The 15,000-nt window shown below is 57.4% G+C and overlaps 1 non-coding gene across 1 annotated transcript in view; it reads left to right on the forward strand.

Annotated features, from left to right (window-relative positions):
- The first annotated feature begins 14,623 nt into the window (after positions 1-14,623).
- Positions 14,624-15,000, forward strand: part of LOC148314643 (18S ribosomal RNA) — a 1,933-nt gene continuing 1,556 nt past the window's right edge. Inside the window, exon 1 of the ribosomal RNA XR_015841624.1 lies at positions 14,624-15,000. This exon is cut by the window's right edge and continues 1,556 nt beyond it. This is a non-coding gene — a ribosomal RNA (18S ribosomal RNA).

Genomic DNA, 15,000 nt, shown 5'->3' on the forward strand with positions numbered 1-15,000 from the left:
TCCGTCGGGGACGGCCCGGCGTTCGTGAAAGTCAGGCCGAAGAGGACGGCCTTCTCCCGGACACAAGTTGGGCCGAGTGGCCCTCAAGTTCAACCGCGTGGATGCTCCGTCGGGGACGGCCCGGCGTTCGTGAAAGTCAGGCCGAAGAGGACGGCCTTCTCCCGGACACAAGTTGGGCCGAGTGGCCCTCAAGTTCAACCGCGTGGATGCTCCGTCGGGGACGGCCCGGCGTTCGTGAAAGTCAGGCCGAAGAGGACGGCCTTCTCCCGGACGCGAGGTGCGGGGGACCTGCCCCTGGTTAGGTGACCAGGGGTAAGGGCGTGAGTAAGAATTTGCACTAAGTCCAACAGGAGACTGGGGGCCGGCGTTGGTGAAAGTCAGGCCGAAGAGGACGGCCTTCCCCCGGACGCGAGGTGGGCCGAGTGGCCCCTAAGTTCAACCGCGTGGAGGCTCCGGAGGAGACAGGCCGGCATCCGTGAAAGTCAGGCCGAAGAGGATGGCCTCCCCCCGGACGCGAGGTGGGCCGAGTGGCCCCTAAGTTCAACCGCGTGGAGGCTCCGGAGGAGACAGGCCGGCGTCCGTGAAAGTCAGGCCGAAGAGGACGGCCTTCCCCCGGACGCGAGGTGGGCCGAGTGGCCCCTAAGTTCAACCGCGTGGAGGCTCCGGAGGAGACAGGCCGGCGTCCGTGAAAGTCAGGCCGAAGAGGATGGCCTCCTCCCGGACGCGAGGTGGGCCGAATTGCACTAAGTGCGACCAGGGGTTGGACGTTTAGGTGACCAGGGGTGGGCCACTTAGGCGACCAGGGGTGGGCCACTTAGGCGACCAGGGGTGGGCCACTTAGGCGACCAGGGGTGGGCCACTTAGGCGACCAGGGGTGGGCCACTTAGGTGACCAGGGGCGGCAGGTTTAGGCGACCAGGGGTGGGCCGTTTAGGTGACCAGGGGTAAGGGGTTTAGGCGACCAGGGGTGGGACGTTTAGGTGACCAGGGGTGGGACGTTTAGGTGACCAGGGGTGGGCCACTTAGGCGACCAGGGGTAAGGGGTTTAGGTGACCAGGGGTAAGGGGTTTAGGCGACCAGGGGTGAGACGTTTAGGCGACCAGGGGTAAGGGGTTTAGGTGACCAGGGGTAAGGGGGTTAGGCGACCTGGGGCTGGAGAGGAGCACCTTCCCCGGGCACAGGCAGGGAGCGAGCGCCCACCCCCAGCTCCATCGCTCCGGGGGTAATAGGCCGGCGTCTGCCACACTTAGCCCGGAGAGGAGCACCTTCCCCGGGCACGGGCCGGGAGCGAGCGCCCCCCAGCTCCATCGCTCCGGGGGTAATAGGCCGGCGTCTGCCACACTTAGGCCGGAGAGGAGCACCTTCCCCGGGCACGGGCGGGGAGCGAGCGCCCCCCAGCTCCATCGCTCCGGGGGTAATAGGCCGGCGTCTGCCACACTTAGCCCGGAGAGGAGCACCTTCCCCGGGCACGGGCGGGGAGCGAGCGCCCCCAGCTCCATCGCTCCGGGGGTAATAGGCCGGCGTCTGTCACACTTAGCCCGAATAGGAGCACCTTCCCCGGGCACGGGAGGTGCCAAGCGGCCCCTAAGTCTACCCTCATGGAAGCTCCGGAGGAGGAGGGCGGGCGTGTGTCACACTTAGCCCGGAGAGGAGCACCTTCCCCGGGCACAGGCGGTGCCAAGCGGCCCCTAAGTTTGCCCTTATGGAAGCTCCGGAGGAGGAGTGCGGGCGTGTGTCACACTTAGCCCGGAGAGGAGCACCTTCCCCGGGCACAGGCGGTGCCAAGCGGCCCCTAAGTTTGCCCAAATGGAAGCTCCGGAGGAGGAGTGCGGGCGTGTGTCACACTTGGCCCGAATAGGAGCACCTTCCCCGGGCACAGGCGGTGCCAAGCGGCCCCTAAGTTTACCCTCATGGAAACTCCGGAGGAGGAGGGCGGGCGTGTGTCACACTTGGCCCGAATATGAGGACCTTCCCCGGGCACAGGCCGTGCCAAGCGGCCCCTAAGTCTACCCTTATGGAAGCTCCGGAGGAGGAGTGCATGCTGCCTGACAGTGAAGCCGAATAGGAGCACCTTCCCCGGGCACAGACGGTGCCAAGCGGCCCCTAAGTTTGCCCTTATGGAAGCTCCGGAGGAGGAGTGCATGCTGTGTGACAGTGAAGCCGAATAGGAGCACCTTCCCCGGGCACAGACGGTGCCAAGCGGCCCCTAAGTCTACCCTTATGGAAGCTCCGGAGGAGGAGTGCGGGCGTGTGTCACACTTGGCCCGAATATGAGCACCTTCCCCGGGCACAGGCGGTGCCAAGCGGCCCCTAAGTTTGCCCAAATGGAAGCTCCGGAGGAGGAGTGCGGGCGTGTGTCACACTTGGCCCGAATATGAGCACCTTCCCCGGGCACAGGCGGTGCCAAGCGGCCCCTAAGTTTGCCCAAATGGAAGCTCCGGAGGAGGAGTGCGGGCGTGTGTCACACTTGGCCCGAATATGAGCACCTTCCCCGGGCACAGACGGTGCCAAGCGGCCCCTAAGTTTGCCCAAATGGAAGCTCCGGAGGAGGAGTGCATGCTGCCTGACAGTGAAGCCGACTATGAGCACCTTCCCCGGGCACAGGCGGTGCCAAGCGGCCCCTAAGTCTACCCTCATGGAAGCTCCGGAGGAGGAGTGCGGGCGTGTGTCACACTTGGCCCGAATATGAGCACCTTCCCCGGGCACAGACGGTGCCAAGCGGCCCCTAAGTTTGCCCAAATGGAAGCTCCGGAGGAGGAGTGCACGCTGTGTGACAGTGAAGCCGAATATGAGCACCTTCCCCGGGCACAGGCGGTGCCAAGCGGCCCCTAAGTTTGCCCTTATGGAAGCTCCGGAGGAGGAGTGCATGCTGTGTGACAGTGAAGCCGAATATGAGCACCTTCCCCGGGCACAGGCGGTGCCAAGCGGCCCCTAAGTTTGCCCAAATGGAAGCTCCGGAGGAGGAGTGCGGGCGTGTGTCACACTTGGCCCGAATAGGAGCACCTTCCCCGGGCACGGGCGGTGCCAAGCGGCCCCTAAGTTTGCCCAAATGGAAGCTCCGGAGGAGGAGTGCATGCTGCCTGACAGTGAAGCCGAATATGAGCACCTTCCCCGGGCACAGGCGGTGCCAAGCGGCCCCTAAGTCTACCCTAATGGAAGCTCCGGAGGAGGAGGGCGGGCGTGTGTCACACTTGGCCCGAATAGGAGCACCTTCCCCGGGCACAGGCGGTGCAAAGCGGCCCCTAAGTCGGTAAAGGTTGAAATAAGTAAATAAATACAAAAAGGACGAGGGGGGAAAAAAAAAGGCAAAAACGTATAAAATTCCCCCATTCATTTCAATGGGCTCGGCCGAATTGGGCTTGCGGGACCGCCGAGGGCACGCCGGAGGGCGGTTGAGTCGGTAAAAGTTGAAATAAATGAATAAATACAAAAAGGACGAGGGGGGGGAAAAAAAAGGCAAAAACGTATAAAATTCCCCCATTCATTTCAATGGGCTCGGCCGAATTGGGCTTGCGGGACCGCCGAGGGCACGCCGGAGGGCGGTTGAGTCGGTAAAAGTTGAAATAAATGAATAAATACAAAAAGAACGAGGGGGGGGGGAAAAAAGGCAAAAACGTATAAAATTCCCCCATTCATTTCAATGGGCTCGGCCGAATTGGGCTTGCGGGACCGCCGAGGGCACGCCGGAGGGCGGTTGAGTCGGTAAAAGTTGAAATAAATGAATAAATACAAAAAGAACGAGGGGGGGAAAAAAGGCAAAAACGTATAAAATCCCCCCATTCATTTCAATGGGCTCGGCCGAATTGGGCTTGCGGGACCGCCGAGGGCACGCCGGAGGGCGGTTGAGTCGGTAAAAGTTGAAATAAATGAATAAATACAAAAAGAACGAGGGGGGGAAAAAAAAGGCAAAAACGTATAAAATTCCCCCATTCATTTCAATGGGTTCGGCCGAATTGGGCTTGCGGGACCGCCGGGGGCACGCCGGAGGGCGGTTGAGTCGGTAAAAGTTGAAATAAATGAATAAATACAAAAAGAACGAGGGGGGGAAAAAAGGCAAAAACGTATAAAATCCCCCCATTCATTTCAATGGGCTCGGCCGAATTGGGCTTGCGGGACCGCCGAGGGCACGCCGGAGGGCGGTTGAGTCGGTAAAAGTTGAAATAAATGAATAAATACAAAAAGAACGAGGGGGGGGGGAAAAAAGGCAAAAACGTATAAAATTCCCCCATTCATTTCAATGGGCTCGGCCGAATTGGGCTTGCGGGACCGCCGAGGGCACGCCGGAGGGCGGTTGAGTCGGTAAAAGTTGAAATAAATGAATAAATACAAAAAGAACGAGGGGGGGAAAAAAGGCAAAAACGTATAAAATCCCCCCATTCATTTCAATGGGCTCGGCCGAATTGGGCTTGCGGGACCGCCGAGGGCACGCCGGAGGGCGGTTGAGTCGGTAAAAGTTGAAATAAATGAATAAATACAAAAAGAACGAGGGGGGGAAAAAAAAGGCAAAAACGTATAAAATTCCCCCATTCATTTCAATGGGTTCGGCCGAATTGGGCTTGCGGGACCGCCGGGGGCACGCCGGAGGGCGGTTGAGTCGGTAAAAGTTGAAATAAATGAATAAATACAAAAAGAACGAGGGGGGGAAAAAAAAGGCAAAAACGTATAAAATTCCCCCATTCATTTCAATGGGTTCGGCCGAATTGGGCTTGCGGGACCGCCGGGGGCACGCCGGAGGGCGGTTGAGTCGGTAAAAGTTGAAATAAATGAATAAATACAAAAAGAACGAGGGGGGGAAAAAAGGCAAAAACGTATAAAATCCCCCCATTCATTTCAATGGGCTCGGCCGAATTGGGCTTGCGGGACCGCCGAGGGCACGCCGGAGGGCGGTTGAGTCGGTAAAAGTTGAAATAAATGAATAAATACAAAAAGAACGAGGGGGGAAAAAAAGGCAAAAACGTATAAAATTCCCCCATTCATTTCAATGGGCTCGGCCGAATTGGGCTTGCGGGACCGCCGAGGGCACGCCGGAGGGCGGTTGAGTCGGTAAAAGTTGAAATAAATGAATAAATACAAAAAGAACGAGGGGGGGGGGGAAAAAAGGCAAAAACGTATAAAATTCCCCCATTCATTTCAATGGGCTCGGCCGAATTGGGCTTGCGGGACCGCCGAGGGCACGCCGGAGGGCGGTTGAGTCGGTAAAAGTTGAAATAAATGAATAAATACAAAAAGAACGAGGGGGGGAAAAAAGGCAAAAACGTATAAAATCCCCCCATTCATTTCAATGGGCTCGGCCGAATTGGGCTTGCGGGACCGCCGAGGGCACGCCGGAGGGCGGTTGAGTCGGTAAAAGTTGAAATAAATGAATAAATACAAAAAGAACGAGGGGGGGAAAAAAAAGGCAAAAACGTATAAAATTCCCCCATTCATTTCAATGGGTTCGGCCGAATTGGGCTTGCGGGACCGCCGGGGGCACGCCGGAGGGCGGTTGAGTCGGTAAAAGTTGAAATAAATGAATAAATACAAAAAGAACGAGGGGGGGAAAAAAAAGGCAAAAACGTATAAAATTCCCCCATTCATTTCAATGGGTTCGGCCGAATTGGGCTTGCGGGACCGCCGGGGGCACGCCGGAGGGCGGTTGAGTCGGTAAAAGTTGAAATAAATGAATAAATACAAAAAGAACGAGGGGGGGAAAAAAGGCAAAAACGTATAAAATCCCCCCATTCATTTCAATGGGCTCGGCCGAATTGGGCTTGCGGGACCGCCGAGGGCACGCCGGAGGGCGGTTGAGTCGGTAAAAGTTGAAATAAATGAATAAATACAAAAAGAACGAGGGGGGAAAAAAAGGCAAAAACGTATAAAATTCCCCCATTCATTTCAATGGGCTCGGCCGAATTGGGCTTGCGGGACCGCCGAGGGCACGCCGGAGGGCGGTTGAGTCGGTAAAAGTTGAAATAAATGAATAAATACAAAAAGAACGAGGGGGGGAAAAAAAAGGCAAAAACGTATAAAATTCCCCCATTCATTTCAATGGGTTCGGCCGAATTGGGCTTGCGGGACCGCCGGGGGCACGCCGGAGGGCGGTTGAGTCGGTAAAAGTTGAAATAAATGAATAAATACAAAAAGAACGAGGGGGGGAAAAAAGGCAAAAACGTATAAAATCCCCCCATTCATTTCAATGGGCTCGGCCGAATTGGGCTTGCGGGACCGCCGAGGGCACGCCGGAGGGCGGTTGAGTCGGTAAAAGTTGAAATAAATGAATAAATACAAAAAGAACGAGGGGGGGGGGAAAAAAGGCAAAAACGTATAAAATCCCCCCATTCATTTCAATGGGCTCGGCCGAATTGGGCTTGCGGGACCGCCGAGGGCACGCCGGAGGGCGGTTGAGTCGGTAAAAGTTGAAATAAATGAATAAATACAAAAAGAACGAGGGGGGAAAAAAAGGCAAAAACGTATAAAATTCCCCCATTCATTTCAATGGGCTCGGCCGAATTGGGCTTGCGGGACCGCCGAGGGCACGCCGGAGGGCGGTTGAGTCGGTAAAAGTTGAAATAAATGAATAAATACAAAAAGAACGAGGGGGGGAAAAAAAAGGCAAAAACGTATAAAATTCCCCCATTCATTTCAATGGGTTCGGCCGAATTGGGCTTGCGGGACCGCCGGGGGCACGCCGGAGGGCGGTTGAGTCGGTAAAAGTTGAAATAAATGAATAAATACAAAAAGAACGAGGGGGGGAAAAAAAGGCAAAAACGTATAAAATCCCCCCATTCATTTCAATGGGCTCGGCCGAATTGGGCTTGCGGGACCGCCGAGGGCACGCCGGAGGGCGGTTGAGTCGGTAAAAGTTGAAATAAATGAATAAATACAAAAAGAACGAGGGGGGAAAAAAAGGCAAAAACGTATAAAATTCCCCCATTCATTTCAATGGGCTCGGCCGAATTGGGCTTGCGGGACCGCCGAGGGCACGCCGGAGGGCGGTTGAGTCGGTAAAAGTTGAAATAAATGAATAAATACAAAAAGAACGAGGGGGGGAAAAAAAAGGCAAAAACGTATAAAATTCCCCCATTCATTTCAATGGGTTCGGCCGAATTGGGCTTGCGGGACCGCCGGGGGCACGCCGGAGGGCGGTTGAGTCGGTAAAAGTTGAAATAAATGAATAAATACAAAAAGAACGAGGGGGGGAAAAAAGGCAAAAACGTATAAAATCCCCCCATTCATTTCAATGGGCTCGGCCGAATTGGGCTTGCGGGACCGCCGAGGGCACGCCGGAGGGCGGTTGAGTCGGTAAAAGTTGAAATAAATGAATAAATACAAAAAGAACGAGGGGGGGGGGAAAAAAGGCAAAAACGTATAAAATTCCCCCATTCATTTCAATGGGCTCGGCCGAATTGGGCTTGCGGGACCGCCGAGGGCACGCCGGAGGGCGGTTGAGTCGGTAAAAGTTGAAATAAATGAATAAATACAAAAAGAACGAGGGGGGGAAAAAAGGCAAAAACGTATAAAATCCCCCCATTCATTTCAATGGGCTCGGCCGAATTGGGCTTGCGGGACCGCCGAGGGCACGCCGGAGGGCGGTTGAGTCGGTAAAAGTTGAAATAAATGAATAAATACAAAAAGAACGAGGGGGGGAAAAAAAAGGCAAAAACGTATAAAATTCCCCCATTCATTTCAATGGGTTCGGCCGAATTGGGCTTGCGGGACCGCCGGGGGCACGCCGGAGGGCGGTTGAGTCGGTAAAAGTTGAAATAAATGAATAAATACAAAAAGAACGAGGGGGGGAAAAAAAAGGCAAAAACGTATAAAATTCCCCCATTCATTTCAATGGGTTCGGCCGAATTGGGCTTGCGGGACCGCCGGGGGCACGCCGGAGGGCGGTTGAGTCGGTAAAAGTTGAAATAAATGAATAAATACAAAAAGAACGAGGGGGGGAAAAAAGGCAAAAACGTATAAAATCCCCCCATTCATTTCAATGGGCTCGGCCGAATTGGGCTTGCGGGACCGCCGAGGGCACGCCGGAGGGCGGTTGAGTCGGTAAAAGTTGAAATAAATGAATAAATACAAAAAGAACGAGGGGGGAAAAAAAGGCAAAAACGTATAAAATTCCCCCATTCATTTCAATGGGCTCGGCCGAATTGGGCTTGCGGGACCGCCGAGGGCACGCCGGAGGGCGGTTGAGTCGGTAAAAGTTGAAATAAATGAATAAATACAAAAAGAACGAGGGGGGGAAAAAAAAGGCAAAAACGTATAAAATTCCCCCATTCATTTCAATGGGCTCGGCCGAATTGGGCTTGCGGGACCGCCGAGGGCACGCCGGAGGGCGGTTGAGTCGGTAAAAGTTGAAATAAATGAATAAATACAAAAAGAACGAGGGGGGGGGAAAAAAGGCAAAAACGTATAAAATTCCCCCATTCATTTCAATGGGCTCGGCCGAATTGGGCTTGCGGGACCGCCGAGGGCACGCCGGAGGGCGGTTGAGTCGGTAAAAGTTGAAATAAATGAATAAATACAAAAAGAACGAGGGGGGGAAAAAAAAGGCAAAAACGTATAAAATTCCCCCATTCATTTCAATGGGCTCGGCTAAAATGGGCCTGCAGTACTGCCGAGAGGCCGCCGGAGGACGCCCTAGTAGGCAAACGTTGATCCCCACACACGAGGGGTCAGTTAGGCGACCAGGGGTAGCGTTTAGGCGACCAGGGGTAGCGTTTAGGTGACCAGGGGAAGCGTTTAGGCGACCAGGGGTAGCGTTTAGGTGACCAGGGGTAGCGTTTAGGCGACCAGGGGTAGCGTTTAGGCGACCAGGGGTAGCGTTTAGGCGACCAGGGGTAGCTTTTAGGCGACCAGGGGTAGCTTTTAGGCGACCAGGGGTAGCGTTTAGGCGACCAGGGGCGTTGCAGTTCCGCCGAATTGCATTAGGGGCGCTGCAGTAGGCAAACGTTCTTCCCCCCTAGTCAGAGGGTCATTTGCCTACTTCCCAGGTTTACCCGGGTTTTCCAAAACACCTGGGGCACATTTTCAGGGATCACGTTTTTAGAAACAAAAATATTCATAATTTCTTCTAAGTCCCCTTTCCAGCGGGGAACTTTGAAACATTGTATCCGACCACTGAAGGCTGTTGGCGGGCACGGCGCGGCAAACAGCCCGCACTCAGGCATGGAGCTCCGGGGAAAGTTGCCTAATTTCTTCTAAGTCCCCTTTCCAGCGGGGAACTTTGAAACATTGTATCCGACCGTGGAAGGCTGTTGGCGGGCACGGCGCGGCTCATAGCCGGCCCTCAGGCACGGAGCTCCGGGTGAATTTTCACAAATTTCTTCTAAGTCCCCTTTCCAGCGGGGAACTTTGAAACATTGTATCCGACCGTGGAAGGCTGTTGGCGGGCACGGCGCGGCTCATAGCCGGCCCTCGGGCACGGAGCTCCGGGTGAATTTTACAAATTTCTTCTAAGTCCCCTTTCCAGCGGGGAACTTTGAAACATTGTATCCGACCGTGGAAGGCTGTTGGCGGGCACGGCGCGGCTCATAGCCGGCCCTCGGGCACGGAGCTCCGGGTGAATTTTTACAAATTTCTTCTAAGTCCCCTTTCCAGCGGGGAACTTTGAAACATTGTATCCGACCGTGGAAGGCTGTTGGCGGGCACGGCGCGGCTCATAGCCGGCCCTCGGGCACGGAGCTCCGGGTGAATTTTCACAAATTTCTTCTAAGTCCCCTTTCCAGCGGGGAACTTTGAAACATTGTATCCGACCGTGGAAGGCTGTTGGCGGGCACGGCGCGGCTCATAGCCGGCCCTCAGGCACGGAGCTCCGGGTGAATTTTCACAAATTTCTTCTAAGTCCCCTTTCCAGCGGGGAACTTTGAAACATTGTATCCGACCAAAGGAAGGCTGTTGGCGGGCGCGGCGCGGCTCATAGCCGGCCCTCGGGCACGGAGCTCCGGGTGAATTTTACTCAATTCTTCTAAGTCCCCTTTCCAGCGGGGAACTTTCAAACATTGTATCCGACCACTGAAGGCTGTTGGCGGGCGCGGCGCGGCTCATAGCCGGCCCTCAGGCACGGAGCTCCGGGTGAATTTTCACAAATTTCTTCTAAGTCCCCTTTCCAGCGGGGAACTTTGAAACATTGTATCCGACCGTGGAAGGCTGTTGGCGGGCACGGCGCGGCTCATAGCCGGCCCTCGGGCACGGAGCTCCGGGTGAATTTTCACAAATTTCTTCTAAGTCCCCTTTCCAGCGGGGAACTTTGAAACATTGTATCCGACCGTGGAAGGCTGTTGGCGGGCACGGCGCGGCTCATAGCCGGCCCTCGGGCACGGAGCTCCGGGTGAATTTTTACAAATTTCTTCTAAGTCCCCTTTCCAGCGGGGAACTTTGAAACATTGTATCCGACCGTGGAAGGCTGTTGGCGGGCACGGCGCGGCTCATAGCCGGCCCTCGGGCACGGAGCTCCGGGTGAATTTTCACAAATTTCTTCTAAGTCCCCTTTCCAGCGGGGAACTTTGAAACATTGTATCCGACCGTGGAAGGCTGTTGGCGGGCACGGCGCGGCTCATAGCCGGCCCTCGGGCACGGAGCTCCGGATGAATTTTTACAAATTTCTTCTAAGTCCCCTTTCCAGCGGGGAACTTTGAAACATTGTATCCGACCGTGGAAGGCTGTTGGCGGGCACGGCGCGGCTCATAGCCGGCCCTCGGGCACGGAGCTCCGGGTGAATTTTCACAAATTTCTTCTAAGTCCCCTTTCCAGCGGGGAACTTTGAAACATTGTATCCGACCGTGGAAGGCTGTTGGCGGGCGCGGCGCGGCTCATAGCCGGCCCTCGGGCACGGAGCTCCGGGTGAATTTTTACAAATTTCTTCTAAGTCCCCTTTCCAGCGGGGAACTTTGAAACATTGTATCCGACCGTGGAAGGCTGTTGGCGGGCACGGCGGGGCTCATAGCCGGCCCTCGGGCACGGAGCTCCGGGTGAATTTTTACAAATTTCTTCTAAGTCCCCTTTCCAGCGGGGAACTTTGAAACATTGTATCCGACCGTGGAAGGCTGTTGGCGGGCACGGCGGGGCTCATAGCCGGCCCTCGGGCACGGAGCTCCGGGTGAATTTTACAAATTTCTTCTAAGTCCCCTTTCCAGCGGGGAACTTTGAAACATTGTATCCGACCAAAGGAAGGCTGTTGGCGGGCGCGGCGCGGCTCATAGCCGGCCCTCGGGCACGGAGCTCCGGGTGAATTTTACAAATTTCTTCTAAGTCCCCTTTCCAGCGGGGAACTTTGAAACATTGTATCCGACCGTGGAAGGCTGTTGGCGGACGCGGCGCGGCTCACAGCCCGCCCTCAGGCACGGAGCTCCGGGGGAATTTCCCCCTCATTTCTTCTAAGTCCCCTTTCCAGCGGGGAACTTTCAAACATTGTATCCGACCGTGGAAGGCTGTTGGCGGGCACGGCGCGGCTCATAGCCGGCCCTCAGGCACGGAGCTCCGGGTGAATTTGACAAATTCCTTCTAAGTCCCCTTTCCAGCGGGGAACTTTGAAACATTGTATCCGACCGTGGAAGGCTGTTGGCGGGCACGGCGCGGCTCATAGCCGGCCCTCAGGCACGGAGCTCCGGGTGAATTTGACAAATTCCTTCTAAGTCCCCTTTCCAGCGGGGAACTTTGAAACATTGTATCCGACCGTGGAAGGCTGTTGGCGGGCACGGCGCGGCTCATAGCCGGCCCTCAGGCACGGAGCTCCGGTGTGAATTTTTACAAATTTCTTCTAAGTCCCCTTTCCAGCGGGGAACTTTGAAACATTGTATCCGACCACTGAAGGCTGTTGGCGGACGCGGCGCGGCTCACAGCCCGCCCTCAGGCACGGAGCTCCGGGGAAATTTGGCTCATTTCTTCTAAGTCCCCTTTCCAGCGGGGACCTTTCAAACATTGTATCCGACCACTGAAGGCTGTTGGCGGGCGCGGCGCGGCTCACAGCCCGCCCTCAGGCACGGAGCTCCGGGGAAATTTGCCTCATTTCTTCTAAGTCCCCTTTCCAGCGGGGAACTTTCAAACATTGTATCCGACCACTGAAGGCTGTTGGCGGGCGCGGCGCGGCTCACAGCCCGCCCTCAGGCACGGAGCTCCGGGGAAATTTGCCTCATTTCTTCTAAGTCCCCTTTCCAGCGGGGAACTTTCATACATTGTATCCGACCACTGAAGGCTGTTGGCGGACGCGGCGCGGCTCACAGCCCGCCCTCAGGCACGGAGCTCCGGGGGAATTTGCCCCCTCATTTCTTCTAAGTCCCCTTTAGGCGACCAGGGGTTGACAATTTAGGTGACCAGGGGTTGACAATTTAGGCGACCAGGGGTGACTTTTAGGCGACCAGGGGTGAGGTTTAGGCGACCAGGGGTGAGGTTTAGGCGACCAGGGGTAGCGTTTAGGCGACCAGGGGCGTTGCAGTTCCGCCGAATTGCATTAGGGGCGCTGCAGTAGGCAAACGTTTTTACCCCTAGTCAGAGGGTCATTTGCCTACTTCCCAGGTTTACCCGGGTTTTCCAAAACACCTGGGGCACATTTTTAGGAACCACGTTTTTAGAAACAAAAATTCTTCTATGTCCACCTCCGTGAAAGAAATTGCCCAATGGTTCCCGCGGAAGAGAGCTGCCAGGCGGACGCATACTGCAATAACGGCCGCCCTGGCGCTCTGGTGGATGTTATCCTCGAAATTTCTTCTATGTGCCCATTCCAGCGGGCAACTTGCGAACAATGGTGTCCGACCATGGAAGGCTGTTGGCGGACGCGGCGCGGCTCACAGCCCGCCCTCAGGCACGGAGCTCCGGGGGAATTTTCCCCTCATTTCTTCTAAGTCCCCATTCCAGCGGGGAGCTTGCAAACGTGGTATCCGACCACTGAAGGCTGTTGGCGGGCACGGCCCCACCAGCGCAACACGGCACTTCCTATGACTCGGGTCCGACGCAGGAGGAGCGGTCCTCCCGGCCCCGCCACACGGCACTTCCTATGACTCGGGTCCGACGCAGGAGGAGCGGTCCTCCCGGCCCCGCCACACGGCACTTCCTATGACTCGGGTCCGACGCAGGAGGAGCGGTCCTCCCGGCCCCGCCACACGGCACTTCCTATGACTCGGGTCCGACGCAGGAGGAGCGGTCCTCCCGGCCCCGCCACACGGCACTTCCCATGACTCGGGTCCGACGCAGGAGGAGCGGTCCTCCCGGCCCCACCACCGCCACACGGCACTTCCCATGACCCGGGTCCGACGCAGGAGGAGCGGTCCTCCCGGCCCCACCGCAACACACACAACCACTGACCGATTGGCAATCATGACCCGCCATCGGAGGGCCCCTGCCGGCCCCGGCCTCGCGCCGGGGTGTTCGGGTGGACGGTTCCTTCGGCCTGCGGGTCGACCTCTGAGCGTTGGCCGGCACCGCAGCACACACAACCACTGACCGATTGGCAATCATGACCCGCCATCGGAGGGCCCCTGCCGGCCCCGGCCTCGCGCCGGGGTGTTCGGGTGGACGGTTCCTTCGGCCTGCGGGTCGACCTCTGAGCGTTGGCCGGCACCGCAGCACACACATAACCACTGACCGATTGGCAATCATGACCCGCCATCGGAGGGCCCCTGCCGGCCCCGGCCTCGCGCCGGGGTGTTCGGGTGGACGGTTCCTTCGGCCTGCGGGTCGACCTCTGAGCGTTGGCCGGCACCGCATCACCGCAGCACACATAACCACTGACCGATTGGCAATCATGACCCGCCATCGGAGGGCCCCTGCCGGCCCCGGCCTCGCGCCGGGGTGTTCGGGTGGACGGTTCCTTCGGCCTGCGGGTCGACCTCTGCGCGTTGGCCGGCACTTCCCTACCGTTACCCCCCCACCCCTGGGGTTGTGACAAAACGGCACTTCCTATGACTCGGGTCCGACGCTGGAGGAGCGGTCCTCCCGGCCCATCTCGCACCCACACCCTGACATATACTGCACCACACCAACCACTGACCGATTGGCAAGCATGACCCGCCATCGGAGGGCCCCTGCCGGCCCCGGCCTCGCGCCGGGGTGTTCGGGTGGACGGTTCCTTCGGCCTGCGGATCGACCTCTAGCGCACCAACCAGCGCGAAACCGCTTTCGTCGCGAGACCGAGACGACCCTGTCGCGTGCCCGTTGGCCACACGGGCCCAGAGATGTCCTACACGGGAGTTCCGCCGCGCTCGCGGGTACCCCGCGCCGCCCCGCCACGAGAGGGGCGCGGGAGCCCAGGCCCGCATCAGCCGAGCGGTCCTTTCCGAAAAAGCATGTTTCTCAAACCCTACCGGCGTCTGTCAGAAGACGCCGCCTCCGAGTGCGTGTTGCGGTCGCGGGCGTGCGGGCGGCTCCGGCTCCCTCCCGCGACTGACCGCCACGCGGTAACGCGGCCTCTACGGACCGAGTACATACCGAGGCCCAGCCGACTTCCTCACCGCGCACGGGGGCTGAATCGTAACGGAAATTTCGGTAGCCCACGTCCGAAATAAATATGAAAGAAACGAGGGAGGCTGGGGTGCCGCCGGGGGTAACCCCGCGGGAGGCCGTCTCCCGCGGGCGCCGCCCGGTCCCCGCGCCCGGCTCCCCGCTCAGCTCCGGTTCCAATGCAAGAAACACAGACCGCCGGACGCGAGGGCTACCTGGTTGATCCTGCCAGTAGCATATGCTTGTCTCAAAGATTAAGCCATGCAAGTCTAAGTACACACGGTTCCGATACAGTGAAACTGCGAATGGCTCATTAAATCAGTTATGGTTCCTTTGATCGCTCCACCGTTACTTGGATAACTGTGGCAATTCTAGAGCTAATACATGCAAACGAGCGCCGACCCGTCTCCGCGGGGACGCGCGCATTTATCAGACCCAAAACCCACGCGGGTTCGGTTTGCCGCGGTGCAGCGGGCCCGCCGGCTTTCACAGCCGGCGGGCTGTCGGTCTCCGCGGTGCCGCCGGCCCGGCCCCCCCTTTGGTGACTCTAGATAACGCCCGAGCCGATCGCCGGCCCCCCCGCGGCGGC

The sequence above is a fragment of the Idiotropiscis lumnitzeri genome, unplaced genomic scaffold (assembly GCF_059441095.1).
Source record: "Idiotropiscis lumnitzeri isolate Australia: NSW breed Sydney's pygmy pipehorse unplaced genomic scaffold, RoL_Ilum_1.0 HiC_scaffold_259, whole genome shotgun sequence".
Lineage (NCBI taxonomy): Eukaryota > Metazoa > Chordata > Actinopteri > Syngnathiformes > Syngnathidae > Idiotropiscis > Idiotropiscis lumnitzeri.